Source organism: Apus apus, chromosome 4 (genome assembly GCF_020740795.1).
Source record: "Apus apus isolate bApuApu2 chromosome 4, bApuApu2.pri.cur, whole genome shotgun sequence".
Taxonomy (NCBI): domain Eukaryota; kingdom Metazoa; phylum Chordata; class Aves; order Apodiformes; family Apodidae; genus Apus; species Apus apus.
The window spans coordinates 17,488,391-17,509,705 of record NC_067285.1 but is presented as its reverse complement, the minus strand read 5'-3'; the positions used below and the strand labels follow the sequence as shown (position 1 = coordinate 17,509,705).

Here is a 21,315-nt window from a genome sequence, read left to right as displayed (position 1 = left end):
ACACCCACTTAGTACAGTTGACCAGATGGCTTGTGCATCCATGTTTTTATTTACTCTTCCATCAGTGTCTGTATCTGAACAATTACTAAGCCTTTTCTTTCTCTCTGGGTGATGTGCACGATTCTCTATAAATTTAAACAGCATGTTTAAAATTAGTGACTTGTGTCAGTAACTAAGGATATGTGGGGCTGGACAGAATGTAGCAGAGAATGTATAAACTACACACAGAGGGAGGAAGAAGGAAATTGCAATAATTATGATCATCCAGCCTGGCAAGCCATTTAGCATCATTGGCAGATTTCATTCAGGTGATCTTTGTGGGCAACCAGATGGAAAAAGTGGCATTGATATTTTTCTTTCTTTCTTTCTTGATTTTTCCCTCCAGAGTTTGTGAATGAAATTCCCTAACAGCATGAAAAAGCATGCTGCTGACCTGGTACCTGCAGCTAGCTCTCAGGCAGCAAAGCTGCTGGTGCAGCTGAGAACTTGAATTATACAGGCACCTGACATGCATCTTCTCTCTCTGCTTCTCTTCTTTTTCCAATCTTTGTTTCCTCATGCTCTACTGCTCTTTCTCATTTCATCTCTGCAACTGTGACTCTGTCTTTATCAAGCATGCTATACACCAGTGAAGAAGTAACACCTTAAATTCCAAATTCAAATTAACTCCACAGCAGTGCATATGGATCCTGAGTTTGGCAGGAATTTAAATGAGATCTTGAAATTTCCATTACAGACAATTTGGGGGTGTAAAGTTTTTTCAGTTTCACCAAATTGTCTTGTACATTCTTTCTATATACAGTTTTGACTGAGTGGAAATAGATTCAGTGTTAATTTCAGATGTCCACCTGCTTCCATTGATTTTTCACTAAGAATGTCCATAAATTTGGCTGCTTAAAGCTTCTTCTCATGACTTTGAATTTCAATTAAAAACACTGATATGTTTATCATAAGGTTACTGAAAACATAGTTTGGGTTTTTAACCAGCATTATAGCGAAGTGTGTGGTGAATATTAGGAGAACTTGAAGGCAAGATCTAACTGGAGCTCAGCTGGGTGTCTGAAGGAAATAAGACCTATAGTCCCATTGATTGTCCATCTGATGGCTTCCCTTCCCTGATGCTGTTCAAGTTTACTGACAAGTTCTAATTATATCTGACAAAGTCTGTGAACATGAAGTTTTGCGAAAATCAGCAACTGGTCAGAGGAGAACAACCCAGATGAATGCCACTACAATTAATGGCAGCTAGTCCAGCCTAGTCCCTGACATGTGCTTAGCTCCAAGGGGGAGAGCTGTAAGGAATGCAGATAGGCAGAGGGTGATTCTTTGTGTGCTGTGGTTAGGAGAGTAAACAGGCATCTGGAAGCATCGGGAAAGGGGCAGTGTTTGTCTATAGGACAAAAATGGGTAGGGAACAGGCAGCTACAGTCCTGCTGCTCAGAAAACAACTTGTTCACTTACAAAGAAAGTAATTAATATTTAAAAACATCAAGAAAGGGGGTACATGATGAAAGAAGTACTTTTTCCTGGCCTCCCTCCCCTAGTCTTTACAGACTAACTACCAGAAATGAGAAAGGGTTGTCTCAGGCATGCTCCTCTGGCAAGAAACCTCTTTTCACTAATCTGATGGACTGAGTGTGTCTGCAATTGTGTGGTTTCCCTCTAGCTACCTTAGAGGCAATTGCCTGTATTCAGCTTATTGAGGAATGTCAGGGCATTCCCATGTTCCCAGCAGCCATATTTATCAAAAAATCTTAGGGGTTGGAAGAGGCCTCAAAAGATCATCTAGTCCAACCCCCTGGCCAGAGTAGGATCACCCAGAGCACATCACACAGGAAGGTGTCCAGACAGGTCTTGAATGTCTCCAGCGAAGGAGACTCCACAGCCTCTCTGGGCAGCCTGTTCCAGTGCTCTGTCACTCTCACAGTAAAGAAGTTTTATGACAGCTTCTCATAAGCAAAGTTGAAAATTAAGTGAAAAGACAGGATACTTAAGGCTTTCTGTGAAGTATTTGATATAGCAGCCATAAATAAATAAAAGCAACCTGTGAAAACTTTCATTGCCTGCCATGAAGCTGCAGCCCAACTAAGAAGAGTGAAGTCAGGAGAAATAACAATTGGTCATGGGACTAAAATATTTTCAGTTTGCTATAAACTTAGCTGTAAATAGCAGAACTTAAATATAAGGCAATCATGCACCTCATTAGATAAAATTAAATAAAAATAAATAATGTTCAATATATCATTATGGAACCTGGTTTTGAATATGGCAAACCAAATTATGAAAACACTATTTTTTTCCTGCATTAATTTGCAGCCATAGATTCTTCATGTTTTAACAAGTGGAAATTTTCACATAGTGGGAGAATTTTTATGTATTGGATCAATCAAAATTATTATTCTCATGAAAAGTCTGAAGAGCAGTCTGTCAAATTCTACTTCCTTATCTTTTGGTTGAAAATCTTTTCTTTGTTTGCCAAGAAAATATACTAGTACACAACTACCTCATAAGTAAATCTTTCACTGAGTCATTTTGATTATATATATGTACATCACCTAATAATAACTTATGCTCTCAATAGTAACTGTTTGGACTGCTCAGATAAGTCTTTATAATAGCTTTAAAAGTCATTCAGGATTAAAAACTGCTGGATCCCTGCTGTCTGGGAAAAAGTTCATATGTAATGTTACTGTGTTGCAAGTGATGGTGCCATCAGGTACATGCAGAGGGATAAAAATAAGGTATGTGCATGCTATGGGGCAGAAAAAAAAAATGAAGTTTTGTACTGCACATTTTAGTATATGCTAAAAGTATTTTTTTCCATACAATATTTAGTGTGCTGTGTCATCCCAAGTATTTGATAAGGAACAGGTTGAGCCTTAATAATTAGAAAAGCTCCTTCTCATATATGAACTTTTCAATCCATCTGTGCTCTAGCCTGTAGGAGGAATTCTTAGCGACTACTTCTTTTTAAAGAAATTCAAGGAAGATCTGTAATTTGTGGGATAAATTTGCCACACAAACCTTCATTTTTTCCTCTTCTCTTTGTACTGTTGCATCCCATTGTAAAGGAAAACTCCAGTATCCACAGTTTTAGTTATGTACATGGAGATCTCAACTGCCTCATCCTAAATACATAAACCTCTTACAACTTACTTGTTTTTAACAAGGCCAATGCAGGAATATTTTCCTTTAGGATAATCCAGAAATGTTTACATGTAAGGGTATGCATCCTTTTCAACCATGTCTATTCCATGATTCTGGATGCATGTTAACTGAATTTGGGGTTGACCCACCTCCTCCTGAACAACTACTTCTCTCAATTGATTTGTGAACTGCTTGGCACACCACCGACTACAGAAGGGAAGTGCAGGAAATCAGTTATGTCCCATCTGTAAATGAAAAGTGTTCCTGCCATCTTCCTTTCCTCCATTTATTCCATTCAGCAGCATAAAAAGTGACTGTATAGTGTGGTTTCTGTGCTGCTAAAGGATTGACTCCATTCATTAATTATGCTCTGCATCTCTTGATAAGGGATTGGCTCCTCACTGACAGAAGAGAGACTTTCTCAGAAACATGCAGTGATTACTGAGCTTAGCTATCAGTCTTGTCCTGCCAATCCACCCAAACAGAACATTAATGGTTTAGTCTATTAAAATCTACTCTTGCAATTCCCTGAGCAGAACCCCCCAGCTCATTACTGGGACACAACCTGTATATACCCTTCTCCATTTGGAGGGATATTGCCCATAGTAATTCACAGGCAGGTGTTTTATCCTGCCTACAAAATGACATGTTGTAATAGCCTTTTATATAATGTAGTTATACCTCAATTCATACTGCATAAAATTATGAAATTCAAACTACTGCTGGAAACACCTTTCTCTGACATTCCATAATACTAAGCTATAGAGTATGGTTTAGTTAAAGAAAAAAAAAAAATCCAACCAAACCAAAACCAAAGTAGTGACATGGAAGCAACTGGAGAAAGTTTCAAGAACAGTGTGACTAGAGATGAGTTGCAGGAGTGCCAAACACCCAGTTGAGGATCTAGCCCTGATGTTGCTGTAGCTGTTCTTATGATCTGCTCCAACATTGGAGGTGTTTGTCTTTTGTACCAGATGCTGGCTTGTAGCTAGAAGATGTATGTCATTTATTTCCATATTTACAATGCTCCAATAAATTATATTAAACATGCTGTCTACCCACTGAGGTCAACAGCTTTGTCCTGAGGAGAAAGTAAACTTCCATTTTGTTGTGGTAGGTTCTGTACCCACTTTGAAATTAGGCAGCTATTCCAGCTGACAGAAGATAGATCATCTGGCAACTCCTCCTCCTGCTGGAGCTGAAGCCAGGCTGAGCAGGTGTTTTAGACTTTTTCCTTCCTCTCTGCAACTGAGTGAGAACTCCCTTAGTCTAGTCCAAATGAATGAGGGTACTTCTTTTCTGCCATGTAATTCAAATATCAATGTTTTTCAACATTTATACAAGATAAATAAGAAAATATCCATCAGAAAAGCAGAATTCATGCTTTAGTCTTAGCGGTTAGTTTTAGAGGATCAACAGGTTGTGCTCAGTAAATCTAAAGCCTAAGGGTGCCTGTAGTTGACCAGTAAACAATTGGTAACATTGCTTAGAGACCCTGTTGTATGTGACGCAGTAACATGTATAGTGAATGAAACTGAAAAGCATAAACATAGTGTAAAATAGAATTTTGAATAGCATAATGGCTTTAAATAAGGAGTTGATGCTCTCTCTTCAACTGGAAGTAGTCATGGAGTGCCCTAGTACTCTGCTGAACAAGATAGCTTAGTAGTCAAATTCTAGGTAAAAGGGAGAGGGGGATTCATCACTCACTTTTGCAAGAAGTTGTAGTTAAAAGAAAACTACATAATTAATGCTAGATATTTAAAAGCTATGGATTGCAATTCCTGTGTAAGCTTTGGAAATGCAAAAATGTATCCTGGCAGTATTCCTGAGGAGGTAGAGAGGGCACCCTATGCAACTTATGTATATTAAGTCAGAAATTGAAAGCCAGGGTTCTGAAACATAAATGTATGCCAAAAGGTTAGGGCTTGTCTTTCACTGGAAATTGTGGCTCACTTGACAGGCAGAATCTTTGAATGACTTTTAAATTAACTTGCAGCCCTAAATGTAGCAACTACTGAGAACCAAGTTAATTTATTTTCTTGCTTATTTTTAGTTTTAAAAAGTATTTCCCAAACACTTACTTTACAGTTGAGAACCACATTCAGGCCAGTTCTCCAAAGATGCATCTTCAGAGGAGGAGATCCAGATGTGACTGTCTAACAATTAATTGACAGCTTATAAAAGCCATCATCTTGAGGAAATACCTACATGTTAAAAAGCTTGGGATCAAGAAGAGAGCCCCAGGGAATGGTTTAAGGCTCCTCACTCAACTAGAAACAAAATCACCAGAGGAAGTGAAAGAAATATGATTTTAAAAAAAACAAGTTTTGAACCAGACAAACCCTTTTCTACTGTATGCGAAGTTTACTGTGAAGCTGTAAAAAAAAAAAAAATAATAAAAAATTCACTGTCATCTAAGATATCAAAGCTGCAATCTGTACTTGAGGTTTTCAGAGCCACTTAATGAGTTTGGATTTTCATGTCTTGTATTGCAAAAAACAGAGCAAGAACTCTTGCACTTCAATTATTAGTTTTCTTCTTTAGCTGTTTGGTGTCTCCTAGGAGCCAAGCAAACATGTGAGATGTGCTTTCATCTAAACTTACTATTATATATTGTATGAATGTACTTATATTTAAATCTGTGGCCCTCTTGGCTATGAAGAAAACCTTGAAAGGGGAAGCCTATATCCATCATTTAGGTAGACAGAGAACATTTGGCAAGATAACCATCTTAATACTGAAGCATGTTGTGCATTGGTTGTATTGTATGTCTTCCTTGCTGTCGTGGTAAAGAAAGTTGATTCTGAGCTCCATCCTGCCATGTCTAGACCATCACTGGTAGCTGCATTTTCTATTTGTAACAATAACTTTATAAATTTATCTTCCAATATTGTTTCTTCTTCAACTCCAGCATCAGTTGTTCTTCACTGACAGCCCTCTCTTTAGGTGTTATAATTTGGTACTTCCATGCCTCCTAGAAACAGGGAAAGCTCACAGAAGCTTTAATGCAGGATTTGTTTTGCAGCAAAATCACAGAGTGCTCAAGTACCTTTAAGCAAAATAAGGTACTAGGAAGGAATTTGCTCTTTTTCTGCCTCTTATTTTCCAGATAAACAAAGATCCCAATGAGAAGCACTCTCTGGAACTGTTCTTTTACGACCAAGAATTTAGCTGTTTTCTGCAAGTGAGAGCTGATAGTCAGGAGTTTTACTTATCAACCTCCCCCAAAAAACTTTTAAGGATAGGACCCAGGTAAAACAAGTTAGAGATGTCTGACGTTTCAATGAATGTTAAGTAGTAGATTAAATTATAGACAGCTCTGTGTTTTTTTTTTAGTGAAGGTTCTTTCAATAGCTAAAAGTCTTGTGTGAACCCCATTGAGTAGAAACTCAAAGGAGCTGAATGCATTGCTTTAATATCACAAACCCTGTTATAACCAACCTCTGACCTGACAGTCAAAATCAACACTAGTTTGACCAGCAAAGCCTCTGAATATCCACTTACTGACAATGCATATTGCTGTCTAAATAAATGTGAGGCTGAGACCTGGTTGTGTGATGCTAAAGCATCTTAAATTCAGATATCCTGGTAAGTGATCCCAGAAAGGCTTTAAGTGGCTTAAAGGGAAACAGATGTAAGTAAGCAAGCACACGAGAAGTCTTCTCTAGATAATGTTTTTATAACACAATGCTGCTTGGAAAGCAGCAGCATGGTTAAAGAGAACCACTCAAAACTGCTCTGTTACTTTCCATCTAAGAATAAAGCTGGACTCCTGAAAGGTGCTAACTTGCAGATGAATGCTCAGCTGTGAGTTAGCATCAGCAATCCTAACTGCTGGCCAACTGCTGTATTGGCTTCCAGGCTCACGGTTCGAGCAAGGGGCCCAAACCCAAACCTCGTGCAAGAGGCAACATGAAGCAGGTTACAGGGAATATTGATTCTGATGAGTGCTTTACTATGAAGCCTCGGGAAAACTTTTATGAAAAAGCGTACTCATCTGAAAATGAGTCAAATTCCTGTGGTGCAGACTGAGAATATACCTTGGGGAACTTGGGGATTCCTATTGCAAAGAGTTCCCATGGCATTAATTTTGATATTACATTTATTGCCATTGTTGACTGTGGGATGGGAGTAAATGGAACAGAGTGAAGCTGCTTAAATAGAATTAGTGAATGTATGAGTAACAAGTATGTTATGTCCTCATCGATTCCCTGGTTAAAATTATTTATTCCACTGGAAATTACCAAGCATAGAGTGAGTCACTATCAGCACAGGAGAAACTACCGCTTGCTGCGATGACCTTTGGCCTAGAGGGACGGGAGCAGGGTGGCATTTCCGTGCACGGGTGGTTCAGAGCAGTAACCCTGCTCCTTGAAGATGCGCCTCTGCACCTGACACGCTGTGCCCGCCTTACCACCCGCGCCCTTTCCTCTCCGACGGGCACTCCCGAACCCTCCGGACGGCCACCCGCACGACCCGAGTCCCCCCGGGGACGGACGGGGAAGGGGCAGCGGCGCTCCCCGTTACGTGGCGGGGGCAGCGTCTTGGGGCAGCAGCCGGAGAGCGCAAGTTCATCTTCCCGGGAGGGAAGGGGCAGCCCCATGAGCAGCGCCTGCACCCCCAGGGGAGCGCCCCCCCCCCCCTTCCCAGCGGACAGCGCTGACAGAAGCGCCGGCGCACGGGCTGAGCGTCCCGCAGCCCCCGGGCCCGCAGCGCGGGGCGGCGGGAGGAACCGCCGGTTACATAACGGCTCCCGGAGCAGGGAAGGAGCGCGGAGCCGCCGCGGGGAACGACTCCGCCAGTCCCCGCTCGGTCACGTCTCTTCTCCGGTCAGAGGAGGGCGGCCAATGCTCTTGCGGCCCCTCCGGCTCCTAAGCTGAGCTTCTCGGAACTAAACCCCCCGGCCCCGCTCCCCACGGCGTCCCCGCCACCGGCCTCGGGCGGGCAAGGCACGGGCAGCCGCTCCGCCGCCAGCCCCACCGCCTTACCGGGCATGCGCGGCCGCGGGGCGCGTGCGCCTGGCGGGGCCCTCGGAGCGCGGCCATGCGCGGCGCGGCCGCCGAGCCGCGGCGGAGGGAGGGAGGGAGGGCGCGGGCGCTGGCGGAGCCCGTGGGCTGCGGGCGGGTAGCGACGCGTCCCGTGCCCCGCCGCGGCGCAGCCCAGCGGGGGCTCCAGCAGCGGCCGAGCGGCGCCGGGGGCTGCCGCGCTGCTGGGCCGGCAGCGCCCGAGCCAGGCTGTGCCCCAGTTTGTGTCCAATCAGAGAGTGAAGTGCGTGCACCGAGCAGGGCGGCAATGCGTAAACAAGCCCCGGGAAACTCCTCCGCCCCCCGCTCTCCCCTCCGCGCCGCTCCCCGCGCCGCCCCGCAGCCTCCCCCGCCGCCCGCCAACAACTCTGGCGAGGCGCGCTCCCGCCGCCCAGCAGCCCTCCCCCCGCCCGCCCAGCCGGCGCCGCCCGCGCTGCCACACGCACCCACTCCCGCACACGCCCGCGGGTGCCCGTGGCCTCTGGAGGGGGAAGGTAAGGGGCCCGCCGAGCCGGCCGGTGGCAGGGGCGGGCGGGGGCCGCCGGGCAGGCAGGCGGCGGCGGGATGTGGATGGGTGGGGGGGGATAACGTGTCATAACAAGTTGTTGAACGTGACATTGGTCTTGAACTGCGCGGCGGCGGCGGCGGCGAGCGGGGCCGCGAGGGGCAGGGGCCGCCGAGTAACTTTCTCCTCCAATTCGGCGCTGAGGAGGGAGCCGGCTGCGGCGCGGGCAGGGCGGCGGTGCTGGCGGGGACCGCGGAACGCGCTCGGGAAAGGCTGATGCCGTTCGCGACGCTTGTGGCTTCCTGAGGGGGACGGCGCGCAGCGCGGCGGGGTGACGAGCGCTTCGCGTCTGTCTGCTGCGGGAGCCGCTTCCACCCCTGCCAGGATTTTTCTAGCAAGACGCCTGGGCGGCTACTTAGCTAGGAGTAGGTTCTGGTCCGACGCATCTGTTCCTGCGGGTAATTATCCCCAGCTAATGCTCCGTGGCAGTTTGGCTCGCTTCCGGCGTGATTAGCTTGGCTTATTATGTAAGATGTCACCGGAGGAGGAGAGGCACAAGTCCTCCGTGTGGCGGGGGGGACGCCGCTCCCCCGTGCCTTCCCCGCACCAGGTACCGGAGCAGAGGAGCCGGCCCGGCCCGGGCAGGGCGGGCAGCTCACCTCGCAGCCCGCCGGTGGAATACGGCAGCTCGTTTTACACGTGGGTTGGGTGTGTTTCCCAAACCTTGCCCGTGAGCAGAAACATAACCTGTTCTGGTTCCTCTCTGCATGTTTGATTTCTTCTTTTCTCTCTCTGTCTCTCAAAAAAATAAACGTCTCAGCATAACAAAGTTTAAGAACTTGATTTTTCCTTCCTTTATGTGCACGTTTAGAATGTTAACATGATCTGGAGACGATTGAATGAATCATCAGTTCCATGGAATAAAAGCAAGTGAATCATCTCTCATACACACACACAACTGTGAGGGAGCATAGTTGTTGCTGTAGATAGTGAAAGGTTAGTGTCAGTTTCTGATACGCAATGGGATGTAAGTATAGACAGTGCTCAGAAACCCAGCAGGCTTCCTGGGGCTAGTTTGCGAGCTGTGAAACTTTTGCAACACTCAGTTGCAGTGTTTCTGGCTTAGGGGTTGAATGGTAACCTCTTTCTGTATCAACTTGCTACCCTTTCTTTTAGCCAGATTCTCAAAAAGCGGCTATGAATGCTAAGGATTAAGTAACTGTGTTACTCAAAATGTATTCATTTAGAGCAAAATTTAAAAAACAAACAATCCCTGAAATGGTATGTCACTATGTTCATACCCTGGAGCCAGAGACAGATCCCAGATGCTTTTAATCTAGGATTTGTTTTGGCTTAGTTTTATTAAGCAAAAATGGTTAGTCTCTGTTAGAATAAAAAATACACAAATACATATTTGGAAAACAAAATAAGCCAGTTTATTTAATAAGCATATTACAGTTGTACCTAGATAGAGTTTTGATCCAGATCCTCTTGCCTGTTGATGTCTTAAGTGCGATTGAGGCTGGATCCTCTTTCAACTCCTAACTTGGCTCCAAAGTGGAATTTTCATCCTCCACATTTTCTTGTCATGTCAGTCTCTCCCCGTACAGAGGCAAAACTACAGATTTTACAAGATTAATTTATATTTTTTTTTCCTCAGCATACCTGCCACTGTCAAGAAATAAACTCACTGTGTACAACAGGGAGATGGTGCTTTGCCCGTACAAGCACTTGATTTTACAGTAGAAAAGTGCATGAAGAACTTTTGTTATGTCTTACTGGTAAACCATTCTGTCTCCTTTGGCATCAGGTATCTATCTCGCTTCCTGTGTTTTGTACTTCTAGTCATGCTCTAAATAGGAATGGAGGAATAAATCTGTCATGGAAAAGGTTGGTTTGGGTACTTGTTACTGCTGGGGAGAAAGGGCATGTTACCATTTGTGTTTGTCTAGAACTGAGTGCACTGGCACTTCAAAAACAATGTTATAGCATTAATTACATGATTGGAGCAGCTAAATACAGTGAAACTGCTTCACTTCAGGGTTCATTTTCTGGCTTTTAGCAGCTCACTGTCAGAAGGTTCTGAAGTTAACCAAGTTAAGACTGCACACAACTGTGAACACACCATTTGTAATAGATATTCTCCTAAGTATATTTGGTGGTCAAGTTAACAAACAGGAAAAAATACTATTTGGACATTTAAATCAACAGTCAAATAATATTCATGCTTTTAAATTTAATTTCCTTACAAAGAAGGTAGAAACATGTTGTGTGTATGGCATTCTATGTGCCCAGACCTCAGCTGAATGCAGTAAAGGAAATAATACTGAAAGTGGACTCTCCAGTCTGCTCCAGCAATTTCCCCTGCTCTGTATGTGCTGTAGGCTTCCAAGCAGAAGTGAAAAATTCTAAGTTCCACTTTTAAGCCTGCAGAATGTGCGAAGTAAAGTGAGATAAAATTGATTGGTTTAAAGTTGCTTCTGTGCAGCTCCATTTTTAGGGTTGATAAACAGATTATGGTAGGATGCACTGCAGGACTTTGAGAACAGTGGAGGGCAATGCAAATAAAAGTGGAGTGTCTGAACTTTGTATCTTATATTTTTGCCATGTTTGGATACATAGGCTTTGTTCTTAGCATAATAGATTTATGAATATATATAAAATCTTACGCTGCCTTTTATCAAAAAGAAGAAAAAAGAGCTGAAGTTATAATGTTTATTTGAAATTAATAGTGCAGTCCTCAAAAATTAGCTCAAGTTATCACCTGTTTTGCAGAGTCTCTGCTCAGAAGTACTGGTGCCAACAGCACCTTCATATGTCATTCCAGATATCTCAACTGGAAATGAATGGTTAACATTCCAATGGAAAAAAAAAAATCTTTTCACTGTTTTTTACTTTAAAGATCTCTTCTAAACAGATGCAGCAGACCCAAGCAAAGTTTTGAGCTATTCTCATAGAAAGACATACTGTTGTTGGAAAAGAGAATTCTTTCTTCAGCTGGTAAAAACTTTGCACCAAGTACACATTTGTTCCCCAAATCCACAGTTAAAAACATCTGTTGCTGTTGTCTGGGAAAAATTTTAATCTTTGTTACTAGTCTCAATATTTCAAGTATTAAGAAAATAGTTAGAAGAAGTTGATACTATACCAACATGTATCGTTTTGTATTGGTTTATATATTAGAGATGTGACTATATATTAGGTTTATATAGTAGAGATATTCTTGAATGTTGGCGGATAGTACCTTAGACTTTTCCTACAGTGACACTTATTGCTCTGATTGTTGTGTTTTTCCCTTTACATTTTTCCAGTAAATGTAGTGCCATGAAAGGTACCAGCTTAACAGACTGAGACCGAAGCCCTTAATGAGCAGAGCAGGTGTAGGTAGCACTGTCAGCAAGCTCCACCATGCTATGGCAAGACTGTGTGTATCTAGACGCATGTGTGCATGTGGGAAATACCAGTGTTACTGTCTCTATCTTAATTATTGCTTATAAAATGAAAATTGTCCACTGCCAAGTGTAGGACACTTCTGCAATGAAAGATACAAGTTGTTACTTGTCCACTGTGGTATCAACAGCTGTCACTGTTCTTACATATGAAACTAATAATTTTGACGGGTTACCTAAAGCTGAAACCATTTATCCCATGATTAATAGTTGAATTCATGCATTTTTCAGCAGTTTTCCTGACATCTGGCCAAACTGGTAATTTTCTATGCTGCAGCGGTCATTTATTTCCTGTTATGGAATAATTTTCTTCCTATGTTTGTCACTGTTTTTTATGTTTTGAGGTTTAAAAAATAGCCTGCTGGTTTGCCATAATAATCCTATTTTAAGAAAAGACCTAATTAGAAGAAGATAAGAAGACTTACTTTCTCAGAAGAGGTTAAAGATGACCATAAAAGTTATTGGGAGGATCTTCACTTCCTTAAGATGCTGTTATATTACTGACTGATGTATCACAAAGAGTCAAACACCAGGCTTTAGGTTGTTGCAGCCTGCTATGGTTCAAGAACTGCTCTCCCACGTGGAGTCTTCACTGGCAGTTGAGTTGGTACTAGTTTGTTGTTAAAACGTGTCACACGTTCCATTGAGCAATGACTGCTGAAGAGCCAGGACTACACTGCAAACCGGGTTCCTGCGGTGAGCCCTGGTGCACAGAGCTTCAGTATTGGCTCTTTTAACAAGGAGGAAAACCCCTTTGTAGTCATACCACTTCTACTCAAAGCAAATTCTTATAAAAAAAACCCTTCCTACACACTAAATCACTTACAGAGATGTAGCAAGAAATAGTGTTGGGACCTAAATGGTGATGCTGTGTTTTTTTCCTGATTCATGGGTGTGATTCATTCTATGTATATTATTGATGGCAGAGTTACAAAATTATTTTCTGACAAAGATACATTGTTTCTGGCAACTTTCTGGCAGTTATCTGCTTCCTCAGAAAAATGTATGGTTCTGTGCTCAGGGATCGCATCAAGTGAATACAATCTGAAAGCAGCAGGGAGGTTCATAGTTTGTAATTGCCATGGAATTGCTTACATCCAGTTTATTATTTTTGTCTTCTGAACTCCACCCTGTGCGTTTATTTAGTTCACCTGTTACAGCTTAGGTTTTGTGTTATGAGGTCTTCGGGAGCAGTTTGTCATTCATTCCATGGTTGTAAAATTTGCGGCACTTCACTATCCTGGCTGATTTGGCTTCTGGTCTCTATGGAAATAAGTAATAAATAATAGCTTTCATTTTAGATGTTTTTTGCCTGAATCTTTACTGTGTTTTGGTCCCAGTGCAAACAAAATCCAAAACAATTCCTTTGCAGTTTTAATAGAATGTTTGTCCAAATGCCAACACTGTAAATAAAATATTACTCCAAATAAAGAACAGTACGAGTGAAAGAGAGGAATAATTCTAAATTCATATTTCTGTGACTCATGTGAAGCTCGAGTAAGGGAGACCATGAATGCTACCAAGAGCAAAATTAAGCCCTGAGAAAAATAAGACTTCAGTTTTGTTTTAACTTAGTTTAACAGGAAAAAAATCTCACAGGAATTCTCAAGTGTCATGAACTTCCATAAGGGACAGATTGGTTGTTATTTTCATGGTATCTTCTGGTTCTTCTTAAAAAAACAAACAAACAAACAAACAAAAAACCGAATAAAATAAATATTTGTGATTTTGTCATGTAGCCAAAACATACAGATGAAGTTGCCAAACCACTGTCCATGATATTTGAAAAGTCATGACAGTCAGGTAAAGTCCCTGGTGATTGGAAGAAAGGACATGTTACACCAATATTTAAAAAGGGTAGAAAGGAGGACCCTGGGAATTACTGACCTATCAGCCTCACCTCTGTGCCTGGGAAGACGATGGAACAGATCCTCCTAGAAGACATGCTAAGGCATGTGGAGGACAAGGAGGTGATCCAGGACAGCCAGCACAGCTTTACCAGGGGCAAATCCTGCCTGACCAACCTAGTGGCTTTCTACAACAAAGTGACTACATCAGTTGACCAGGGAAAAGCAGTGAATGTCATCTATCTGGACTTCTGCAAGGCCTTTGACATGGTCCCCCACAACATCCTTCTCACTGAATTGGAGAGATATGGGTTTGATGGGTGAACTGTTTATTGGATAAGGAACTGGCAATATGGTCACGTCCAGAGGGTAGTGGTCAACGTCTGTAAGTCCAAATGGAAAACAGTGACAAGTGGTGTTCCTCAGGGGTCAGTGCTGGGCCCAGGGTTGTTTAATATCTTCATTAATGATATTGACAGTGGCATTGAGAGCACCCTCAGCAAGTTTGCTGATGACATCAAGCTTGGTGGTGCGGTCGATATGCCAGAAGGATGGGATGCCTTCCAGAGGGACCTGGACAAGCTAGAGAAGTGGGCCCAGGTGAACTTCATGAGGTTCAACAAGGCCAAGTGCAGGATCCTGCAGCTGGGCTGACGTAACCCAAGATATTAATACAGGCTGGGGGAGGTGACACTTGAGAGCAGCCCTGTGGAAAAGGACCTGGGGGTACTAGTGGATCAAAAGCTGGACATGAGCCACCGATGTGCCGTTGCAGCCTAGAAGGCCAACCCAGTGGGCTGTATCAAAAGAAGCGTGGCCAGTAGATTCAGAGAGGTGATTCTGCCCCTCTACTCTGCCCTGGTGAGACCTCACCTAGAATACTGGGTCCAGCTCTGGTGCCCCCAGCACAAGAAAGATGTGGACCTGTTGGAACGTGTCCAGAGAAGGACCACAAAAATGATCCGAGGAATGGAGCACCTCTCTTATGAGGACAGGCTGAGGGAGTTGGGGTTGTTCAGCCTGAAAAAGAGAGCACTCTGGGGAACCTCATAGTGGCCTTCCAGTACCTGGAGGGGGCCTACAGAAAAGCTGGGGATGGTCTTTTTACGGGGCTTGCAGTGAGAGGACAAGGGGTAAGGGTTTTAGGCTGAAAGAAGAGAGATTTAGGTTAGAGATCAGGCATAAATTCTTCATTGCAAGGGTAGTGAGACACTGGAACAGGCTGCACAGGGATGTTGTGGGGCTCCATCCCTGGAGGTGTTCAAGGGCAGGCTGGATGGGGCTCTGAGCAGCCTGATCTAGTGGGAGGTGTCCCTGCCCATGCAGGGGTATTGGAACTCGATGATCTTTAAGGTCCCTTCCAACTCAAAAAATTCTGTGATTCTGTGACCTATAAGAAGATACTAATTTCCTGAATCTGAAACTCTACGTAGAAGAAAAAAAAGGCACTGGAATTCCATTCTATAGCAGACTTTATATTGTACTTCACAGTTCTGGTTCTACTTTTTAACAATACTAGTAAAATATTACTGCCTAATTTATTTAATATGCATTGCAAAGTCTCTTTATTAGATTATTCCAGTATGTGTTCAAAGTTTCTGAAATAGAAATTATCACTTTTCTTTCAGATGTAGAATGTGGTGGGATTATCTGTTTACGTAAGTTTCTTAAATTTTTCAGATTACTGTTTGCATTGTGTTACATCTATTCAAATCTTTGTGAACTAACAGAGCAAATTAAAGTAATAGAAACCAAAACCAAAATATTCTGAAGACAATTTTCAGTACTAGGTGCTGCTGATCAGATCTGACAGAAAGATAGACTCTCTGCCACAAAAAAAAAAAAAAAAAAAAAGTCTTGAGAGTCATCAGCACTAATTAAAGCAAGTGCAATTGTACATATTTCCTCCCTCAAGAAGAAGAATAGAGCATGTAAGAAACCAGGTTCTTGATTAATTTCATAATGAAAGCACAGTTCTTTTTTTTCAGATGGAAGATCAGCTCTTAAATAGCCAATGTGTGGATTGAATGAAGTTAAAGATGTTTCTTTCTCTCCTGGTTTTATAAAGTTGTTATTTACTTTTTTGAAGAATCATCAGCACTAGCTGCAGAGACAAGAGATCCTTTTTATGATATAAATGCTATTTTGACTAAGTACTCTTGGTTGATTCTAACTGTAGAATTTCCCTGCATACAAAGTGATTTTGAAGAGCTGCTTAATCAAACCAATGTTTATCAGCTTTCCATCTTAACTCTTTTTGTATATCATAGATAAAATAAACTTTCATGCTTTCATCCCAAATACATATTTACCAAAATTGACAAGTGTTTTGTGTGGACAGTGATCACAGAATGCAAATTGATGTATTTGAAATAATGTACTCAGTGACAGTTCGTGTCTCACACAGACAAGCATTTAAAATCTACTAATGATGTGTAACTTTTGAATATTCATTTCTGAAAATTTAGAATGTAAATGTACATGGGACTAGTCTACAATTGAAAATTCCCATTAATTTCAAAGGAGCTTTTCCAATGAATTTGGTGTGAAGCTGGATGAAACCTGTGACAAACTTTTAACAGAGGAGCTTTTCTATAACATCTGGCTTCTGAGGATATAATAGCTTTTATTACATCAACTGATAGGGAAACACATACTATTGAGCATACAAGCTCTTCTTTAGGTCTCCAACAATAGCAGCAAACCTTGAACTAAGGGTGCAGTTTCAGAAGACACCTATAGATACTGCTATTGAATGATGGAAGTGCTGCTACTACCTCTTATGCTGACCCCTGGCAGTCATTGAACTCCCAAATAAATTAGGCTTAACTAATCTAGCAAAAATCTAATAAAAACAAGTTTTCTTTGGGGCTAGTGTGTTAAATGGACTTATAGGTGCATCAAAAACTCCACAGTGGTGCTTCCCTGGTACAACTGGTCCATTAGATCAGCTCTGCTGTTCAGTTAACTGTAGGTGTAGGACAAATTTGGAAGGGTTGCTTTGAGTTGAATTGTAATAATAATAATATCACTCAAATCACCTGAAAAACAAAAGGGGTATTAGTATAGGGAGGAGTTGTGAAGTAGTGCTCCATCAGAGGCAGAAAGAAAATGTGTTATTACCACCAAAGCACTGAGGCCTTTTGCTGGATTGTCATCTTGTGGTAAAGGCTGTATCGTAAGTAAGTTTGTAATTTTTTATGTGTAGAAGATATCTGATTCCTTGTTTCCAGGTTTGATTTGGTGATCAGGACTGAGAAGTGAGAGGTGAATTTTCTGATTAAAAACATTCTCATGAAATTCAATCTGATACCTAGAGGTCTTGCTAATGTGTGTGTAATTACATTGGCAGAAGAACAACATGAATAGAACTTCAATAAAGTAATTTTTCAATACTTATTTAACATAATCTCTGGTTTTCCTTTTTTGGATACTTACTAGGCTCCTGCACTAGAGGTGGATTTGGATCATGTGCGCACGGGTTGCTGGAGGAAGTTCAGTGTTCTCTGGTTCTAGACTGCTAGGTGCAGACTCTGCATCTGATTTCTTTCTTGGCAGTGGAGAGTCCCCTTCTCCCCCATCTAGTTTCCTATACTTAGATTTCTTGATCACCTTTGCTATATTAAGAATATTTGCAAATGACTGCTGAACATTTGGGCTTTGAATTTACAGTTTCCATCATTTTTGGGTGTAATATATGATACTATTGACAGGTAATGCTCTGACTAAAAAGAGATTTCCTTTATTTCCTACTGGTGATAGTAGCTGCCTACCATGTCATTTTATTGTATATTTTCAAAGGGGGTGTCTTGCATGGTTAAGTATAAAAATTAGACTGTTTTAATATAGCTATTTTAAGGCTAAAGGGCTAAAATGTCAAGACATTCCTTATTTTAAGCTGTTGATGTGACCATAATTTTTCCATTGTAGTGCTCTTCAATTCTGTTCTTAAAAGGTTTTCTCCCCAGCACCCCCTTATTCACTGCATGGGTGTAAAGTGTTTGGGGATGTATCAGTAGGAATTGTCTGCAGCAGAGTGTAGAATGGACACAGAGGAATGCAAGAAGACAAAGAATGGTCTCAGCTTAGGGAAGCAGAATGCCACCTTGGAGGAGTAGTTTCTACCTCCCCTGGATGCTGAATGACTGTTTTAATCTGGGTAGGTAATATAGGTCAGGGTTTCACATACAGCCATTCATATTTAGACACAGGTGACACACTAGTTTGTCAGTTTTCTGACATCACCAGCACAGCTTAAATCAGGTGAAACTGAGCTGTTTGCTGCTGAGTCCTGAGTGTCCTGAAAAAATGAACTTTAAAACTTACATATATGTAAGTAAAAGTATGAAACTAAAGAGTACTTGAGAGGGTTTTGACCTAGGTTTTTCTCCTGTTTCTGTGTCTGTAAGTTACGGCTAGCAGTGTTGTCTTGTTGAATGGATTGTGGAGAAGTGTCTCTTTTTAAAAATATTTGGGGATCACTGAAATACTAGGGTAATTAACGGATATGCATGTGTGTGATACCAAACACCTGGGAGTAAAAAAGCATAGCTGCCTTTTATACTAGTTTGATTGGTAAAAAATACACACTCATAGTATTAAAACCGGTGTTACCACTCATGTATGCAAAGGCATAGATTTTTTCTTCAGCTCTGTTGAAATCTGTAATTTTTACTAAAGTTACACTAATCTTTGAAGGCCCCATCTAGATCCGGAGTTCTGTTGAGTTTTGTTTCTGAGATGCGTAAAAGATTGGTTTTGCCTAAAGATTTTGTACTTAGATAAAGGAATCTAATAGACAAATAGGGTTCAGGGAGAGGCGCTAGTCATGCAGGTATATTTTCCCATAACACACTTGAGTGTGCTGCTTGGAGGTAACAAAGATTTTATTATATTCCTTAAGCTAAATATTCATTGGAGGCATATCTATGTGGTTTAAGCTTCTTACACAAGCTGCTGCCGCCTGAGCTTTAAGAAACTGAGAAAATATCTGCCTATGGTTAGTGCAGATATTAATATAATCAAAACAGAGTATATTAGCTGTGACTCAGTGCCATGGTAACACCAGAATATGGTTTCTAGTTAACTTGCAAAACACACGTATCTGGCTGCTAGTAGACCCAGCTTGCAATTTTTCTTGTCATTAAAGCAAACAAGATTCATTAAAATACTTTATTAAAACACAAAATTATTTTAGGAAACTGTCACTGTGATCTTATGGACGAGTTCTGAATATGGTATTGCGGGAAGAGATGGGCAGAGTTTAGGAAAGAGCTAGCATAACTGTAGCATTAATAGAGAGAAGTCCATGATACTTATTCCTGGATAAAGAAGAACCTTCTCTTATTTTATACCTCAGTTACTGGGATGTTATTGATACTGCTTATTGGAGCGTGTGAGATTTACCTTGTTCATGGCAATAAACCTACACATTCCTTGAAATTGACAGTGAAATGTCAATTCCTGTGCCTTCCTACCAGTAAGAAAAGCATAAACGTTGCTGAGCATCCAGTATGGATAAATGACTCAGAAGCTTGCACTTCAGGAGCAATTTGTAGGTCAGAGTATATCAGACAACTTAGTGTGGTATTGCTCTAAAAGTGAGTTTTAAAACTTTGGCATTAATGGTTGTGACTATTCCGTCAGGTATCTGAGAGTAGCGTTACATCAAGTGTTTCATTGCATCTCAAATGTTAATTTAGCTGCTAAACTATGGTGTCTTTTTAATCACTCATTTCTACCTATCTTGTGAGCTACACTGGTTTTAAATAATGGCCAAATAAACCTGATAACCCATCATTGCTTACTTTATCATGTTAATATGAGCAACACACTAGGAAGTAATTCAGCTCTGTATGCACCAGTCATCCCTGGACCTATACCAAATACAGAAAAGCAGTGATTCCATGTAAATTATATAACTAAACAGGGCAGGGAAAACCAACTGCTGACTATGCAGTTGCTGCTCTTGTCTGACCATGTACAAAAATTAATCAGCATAGTATACCCAGAAGCAGGTCATAGAGCAGGAGCTCCAGAACTTTTCTGAGTGCTACTAACATAGAAAGAGAGCTCTAGTAAAATAGTTGCTTTAGCAGCTTGTGCTATATTTTCGACCATGCACAGATGCAGGAGGAGATGATTAGACTGTATTCCTTCTCTAGAGAAAAGGCAGTAGATCAGATCTTTGCGGGATACCAGTTTTAAGTACCTTTGTAGTTAGGAGCTCCCTGCAGGAGTGAATTGGATTACAGTTACCTGCACAGGAGACTACTGCTCTTAGTGACTAAGAGCCTTTTTCAAAGTTGTTTTCCTGTGAGCAAGTAGGTGCTAAATATTTTCAGTTGGGGGGGGGCTGGAATTCCTGTCTATGTAAACATATGTTTGCAGTCTTTTCATGTTTAGGTCTTATGTTTTTCTCTGCAACACTTCTGTTTCTAGCAAGGTTGCATATTCTGGGTTTTATCTTTTCATTGTATCTTTTTGTTTGTTTTTTTCCCCTTTGCATATTCCTGTTTATATTACAAGCACAAGGAACTGATTGAAACTCCAGGTAGAAGATACATTTCAGAATAAGAAGAAATTCACATACACTGAGAAGAAAACACAGGATTGTGGAGAAGAATCTAGAGTCCAAGTTCTGGTATGACATTAACATTTTTTTCTTGGAATTCAGGTCACTGTCTGATCTGGAAGACAAACCTCACTTAGTATAGAGTATAGTGTATAAAATAGTTCCACTGAGTCTGTGCTGGCCGAAGATTACTTCTTCCCAGAAAAATTATGTTTAAATCAGTTCAGACTAGTATAGTTCCTAGTCTGTTTTACATGGTATCCACTAAGATACTTTTCATGCTTTATCCAAATGTTGAAGTATCTTATACATAAGAAAACTTGTTTGTATGAAAACTAGCCACAAAGTCAGGGCAACTCTCTAGTACTAGATTCTTTTGCCACTGTTACAAAAGATTTTGAGTGTGATATTTTTCCTCCTTAATATATCATCAAGAAAACCATATGTACATACTCTTGAGATGCATTCTTCCATCTCCAAAATATGGAGTCAAAAGGCAATTAATTTTCTTAATACTGAAGTTGTTTAAATTTTCTGTACATTTAAATAACAGTGTATCAGTATTCACCTAGAGAATACCTTGGTGTAGTTCTGACTCCATATTCCCACTGAAGGCACTGGCAAATGTTCCTGCTCATTTAAGGGGCCACAACTCATACTTATTTGTGGAAATTCTGAATTTAGATCTATGAAATTGTATGAAACAAGAAACAAAAAGGTCTTTCCCTTGAAATCAGATTATGTTTAAAGGCAAATAAAGCTTATT

At 41.4% G+C, this 21,315-nt stretch overlaps 1 protein-coding gene across 5 annotated transcripts in view; it reads left to right on the top strand.

The window, feature by feature from the left end:
* The window catches only part of PCGF5 (polycomb group ring finger 5), a 114,489-nt gene that overhangs the window by 42,955 nt on the left and 50,219 nt on the right, over positions 1 to 21,315 (top strand). For 2 of the 5 annotated variants that reach the window (XM_051618181.1, XM_051618175.1), the window contains exon 3: positions 20,504 to 20,618. The gene's annotated coding sequence lies outside the window, so the exon portion shown is untranslated. Of the gene's footprint in view, positions 1 to 8,365; positions 8,669 to 15,546; positions 15,634 to 20,503; positions 20,619 to 21,315 lie in introns of those variants that run through there. The other 3 variants (XM_051618179.1, XM_051618178.1, XM_051618180.1) reach the window with 3 other exon arrangements.